We start from the raw sequence: 6000 nt of genomic DNA, 5'->3' as shown, positions 1-6000 counted from the left end.
AATTTATTAAATATATATTTATAAGAGAAGATATATTTTCTTTTTTTTGTTTTTAAAGAACGTTCTTCCATTAATATGGGAGGAGGATTAATATTAATATCATCTTAATGATGAAAATATTTAATAATAGATTGAAAATGGATATAACGGATAAATTTCATTTTTTCAAATACATACATTTAAAACAATAAGTTTTTGATTTTTTTAAATAAAAATTAGTGGTTACAAACAAGTATATTTTATTAATTAATTCTTAATTAATTTAATTTTTGGTCTCTTTTAAGAAACCATTTGCAGGCACTGGATGTTCCACCATCTCACAACATTATGATTAGTTTATATTAAGACGAGTGTATACCTGTATGTATATGTAATAAAATACATGTGCGCAAATTGTGAATATATTTGAAAAATTCTCTTTTATATTATTCTTAATATTATATTATGAATCTATGAATATAATGGAAAATGTGTGAGTAATTAAAAAATTGAGACAAATCGAATGGATATTATGGCTCTTTGATATCAATCTGCAAATTATTGAAATATTACAGGAAAATTAGTTGATTGATAATTTCTCATTTAATATTACTAATATTATTAAATATTCGAATTGATTTTTTCGAAATCTTGCTGTTATCAGATTTGATTTGTCTCGAGCATATTTGGTACCCAAAAATTATTTGTATTCACATATTTAACCAAGTAATGATAAAAGCGCATGTATTTTATTTTTATTAAATATACTGAATTGTAACCACTTGTAATGAAAATCGTTATATCCAGTCAAATTTTAATAAAGAGAGATATTTGTTAAAGTGGAAGAATGTTTTAATTTTATATATTGGAAATGATGACTGCGGTAACAGTCGTTAATTCGCTGAAATCACTGTTATCGGGAACAATCAGGAAGATCGAGGATTCGTCCCTTCCTGTAGAACTTCTGACATTCAATGAATCACTTAACTTTCCTTTGTGGGTCGATTCCGCGAGATCTGAAATAGAAAAAGACAAGTTGAGGTCGCTTTCCACTTTTAGGATCGTTCTTTTCTTCGTCAGATATTAACCAGCGTATCATTCGACAGAGGGATCTTGATTTAGTTTAATCATTGGACCAGTTTATCCTTCATTGAACGTAGCAATAATGCGATTATTTTATTTTTTTATCTAATTATAAAGTGCATTTTATCCTGTTTACAATTGTCCGCGAAAAAAGATGTACATCTTATTTTTGATTGCGAATTTTTTGCATAAAATTGCACATTTAAAAATAAATCGGGCATTAGATTTTGCATCCGCGTTTCATTTCTCAAGTACATTACAATTGCAGATCATAAAATGCGCCTCTAATATCGTAATATTTTTATTATTATATAAAATGATAACAATTATATTGCGCGCGCACGTGTGTTCTAATTATTGTAGAAATTACGTGTATTGCAATTAACACATTACAATTATCGTGAATTTATTTATTCATCGTGTATTTTCGCGAAATTTAAATCGCGATTTATCTTCTGATTTAATTGTTGGATAACGTCGAAGGTTTATCTATCTTTTCGCGCCGTTGGATATTTTCTTTAGAAAGTTTTCCAAAATGTTATTAATATTATTTTTCCGAACGAAACTGCTAAATAAATTAGTTTAATTAGCGAATGCTAGGAAGACATATTTATATTCTGTAGCAATGCGAATGAATTAATTTCGAATGTTATTCATATAATTTATACGATAAATGAATTTTGTGTATTGCGTTGAATTGAGATATCAAGAACTATGCAAATAACTTGCGTTCACAAATAGACAGATGTAACTAAGTTAGAGTGATGGGATGGTCTCAAGGGGGATATAATTAGAGCACATCTCCTCTCTCTCTCCCTCACGCGATCTCGGGAGAAATTCAAAGTTTACACTCACTTTAAACTTTGTTTTAATGTATATCGCACGTGACGCAAAGAAACTTCGGTCAATTAATTTTCATGGCGAAACACTCGACGTTGTTATTTTCGACATCGCAGATTTTGGTGACCCAAGCAATTCATTCGATGGCAAAAAACAAGAAAAAATAGTCGTTCGATTAATTTGTGATATGTAATTTTTTCAAGATTTATAAAATTGTTTCATTAATCTGTTTATCATTACATGCATTGAGGATAAAATTTAATACGTACAATAGCGATTTTTTTGACATATTAATTATTTTAAGCGCGATTAATTTCGATCTTCCAATTTTATAAATTAACGTAGTTGACGACTTTGACAACTTAAGAGAAGGAGAATGATGAGAGGCATCCTGTACCGATGGAGCGCTAGAGACAATATTTATTACTTATATTAGTTGTTATAAATTGTGCATCAAATTAGTTATTATTTAAATAAAATAAATAAGAAGGAATTTGAGAGAAAGATTTATATAAATCCTATAAAAGTTTCTATTTAAAAAACTAAATTTTTTAGAATTTATAAAATTCGATATTTACATATATCTGCCTGGTATTGTATGCATCGAATATAAAATTCGGCACGTAAAATAATATTTTTTTGAAATATTAATTATATTTTGGACGCTGTTATAATTCAAATTTTATATTTGTTAAGAAAACGCGTGTAGAACTTCAATGTCATCAACTCCGTTATTGTCCAGTGTTAGTGAATGACAAACTTTTATTTAATTTTGAAGTAAAGGATTTGTACAGATTGTAAATTGTAAATTGTAAATTAGATTGTAGATAAATCCGTTGTTTGAAAAAGGATGTAAGTTAGAACAGATTAAGTTAAATTTTTTAATAAATTCTTTCGATGTGTATTGCATTATTGCAAAAAGTAATTAAAGTATAAATTAAGAAGTATAAAGAAAAAAGATTATACAAAACATTTATTTAAATTTTTAAATTTTATCTAATTTATTGAATTGAGTAAAGAAGACTAAGAACCATAAACTTGGAGGTAATGCGTGAAAGTCATATAAATAAATATATTATAAGAGAAAACTCATATAGATCATGAAAATTTTACATACAATAGAGCAAAAATACATTATTAAAGACCTGTCAACAGACGTTTCGATCTTCTTTCGGTTCCTTTTCAGTATCAGAGACGAATAAATATTAAATATAAATATTATTTGAAAGTTAACAGAATTCTGAAAAGTCAATGTTATGAATTGAAAAAATATTAATAATTTTGATAATTTATTCCTTTATAATGTATGCCGATCTTATCCTAATTTCCTACAGTTAATCCGTCTATTATATTCTAAAATTTATTCATGGACATTGTTCTTAAACTTTGTTTTAACTGATTTAAAGTTAACCGATTAAATTATGTATAATATGATAATAAATAATAGAATAATAAAAAAAATAAATAGAATAATAAATTTAATTTATTTTATTTTATTTTATTTCATTATAAATTATATATTAAACGTTTAAATTGAAATCAATCAAGTTTGATTGATAACTTGACTTTTTTCAGTTTCAGTACGTTAAAGAACAGTAAAATAGCATTGTCAATAAACGTTAAATATTTACGCTTATTTACAACAGACAAATAACAAACAAAATGAAGAGTGCCTCAACCTTCTCAATCAAAATGCGCACTAATAATAAAATAATTTATTTAATAATAAAAAATGTCTAATAATAAACTAATTTATTTAATAATAAAAAATGTCTAATAATAAACTAATTTATTTAATAATAAAAAATGTCTAATAATAAAATAATCTATTTAATATGATATTTATACAATATTAGAAAAAGTTTATTATTATTATATTAAATTTAGTCGCGTCACGAATCTTTTTCTTCGAGATCGAATAGCAATGCATCTTTTCGTGACCTTAACCAGAGTTTGACGAGCGCGTCCTTTAATGAGGAATGTGCGTGCGTGCCAGCATGAATGCAGCTAACTGCCGGTCGACCGATGCAGTCGGAATGCAAGCGGCCGGTCTCTCGCGAAGTGAAATTCTAGAGAGTATCTGTGTATATATATTCCGCAACATCCGCACACGCATAATTAAGTTCAAGGAACGACCGTGAAAGCATCGAAATGTCTGTAAGGAAAGCGGACTTATAGATTGAGCAGATGACGCATGGTAATGAATCCGATTAGGTCCCCTTTGCTTACGATCTACCTCGTGCTTCTTCTTAGTATTTTTTCTTAGCAAACAAGCTATTACGCTCGTATGTAGGATTCTCTTCTCAGAGAGAAGTTATTACATGAAGGCATTTTTTGCGGGAGACGTATTTTATTTAATCTGATATTTTATAATAAACTAACATATATTTTAATTGATTAGTATATATTTTAATTTTGTATAATTTAATTTAAACCTTAATTTTAACATATACCTTAATTTAAATATTATTATTGATATGTCCAATTTCTTTAATTTCTGAATTTTGGAAAAATTAAAAATTAAAGAGATTTGGCATATCAATAATTAATTTCAAGTTTAAAAATGCAAATATGTAGCAAAATATGCGGTAAATGTATGGAATATGTGGATATAGGAAAATTTCACGGGGATAATCGATAATCGCATTTTCGTTAAATAGCGCATTCGATGTAGCATTACGGTTTGTGATACTGTAGGACCTAAAAATTAAAGAGATTTGGCATATCAATAATTAATTTCAAGTTTCAAAATGCAAATATGTAGCAAAATATGCGGTAAATATATGGAATATGTGGATATAGGAAAATTTCACGGGGATAATCGATAATCGCATTTTCGTTAAATAGCGCATTCGATGTAGCATTACAGTTTGTAAGACTGTAGGATCTAAAAATTAAAGAGATTTGGCATATCAATAATTAATTTTAAGTTTCAAAATGCAAATATGTAGCAAAATATGCGGTAAATGTATGGAATATGTGGATATAGGAAAATTTCACGGGGTTAATCGATAATCGCATTTTCGTTAAATAGCGCATTCGATGTAGCATTACGGTTTGTGAGACTGTAGGACCTAAAAATTAAAGAGATTTGGCATATCAATAATTAATTTCAAATTTCAAAATGCAAATATGTAGCAAAATATGCGGTAAATGTATGGACTATGTGGATATAGGAAAATTTCACGGGAATAATCGATAATCGCATTTTCGTTAAATAGCGCATTCGATGTAGCATTACGGTTTGTGAGACTGTAGGACCTAATAACTCGAAGCGGTATAAAGCGGTATTTAGTGTAAATTCTGCAACGTTGGAACACGAGGAGCACAATCGTCTAAGCTCGTCATACAGACGATTAAACAAACTTCCCCGGAGGAAGCGGCAGTGAAGTAAATGCTCTTAGCTCGCGTCTGAATGCGCCGATGGGGCGGCATCGACGATCGCGACCGGGGTCTCGTTTAGATCCGTCGAGCTCTCGACAAGCGGAAAGAAAAAACGAAGTCTGAATGGTACGTGAGTTCCAGAAACACACTGACGGCTCGCCGATTCCTCGTAGTGATATCGGCGACAGGGCCAGGCAAGTTGATTCTCGTGCCGTCTCCTTTGCGGCACGTCGTCGTATGCTTCCTGTCACCGCGAATACCGCCAGATTCCTTCTCTCTCTCTCTCTCTCTCGCGCGCGCGCGCGAAAATGCCATTGACCCTATGAACGCGACGAGAAACTCTCCTCTTTCGAGAAAGACTTTTGGAAATGAATATTTTCTCGAATCTCGAACAACAAAAAGAGATATGATATACAAGAAATTTTTGTCTCGTATATTTTTTTTGGAGGGAAAGGAATCGCAAACAGGACAATCGTTTGGATTAAGGATTTTTACCTATTTTCAAAATATTGAGAATTTAATGAAAATTGTACAGAATGTCCTTACATATGTTTAGAATCTTCGGTACAATTTTTAAATAGATTCACTAAAGCGTTCACAAGTTATAAGGATTTTAATTTGCACCGAATTAACAGGTGTTCTTATGATAATCACGTCGATTTAAATGACAAAAACACATGGAAATAATATTCAGAATTTGCTTAAAATTTGCAA

Source organism: Camponotus floridanus, unplaced genomic scaffold (assembly GCF_003227725.1).
Source record: "Camponotus floridanus strain SB8 unplaced genomic scaffold, Cflo_v7.5 scaffold28, whole genome shotgun sequence".
Classification (NCBI taxonomy): domain Eukaryota; kingdom Metazoa; phylum Arthropoda; class Insecta; order Hymenoptera; family Formicidae; genus Camponotus; species Camponotus floridanus.
This window is presented reverse-complemented; position numbering follows the sequence as displayed.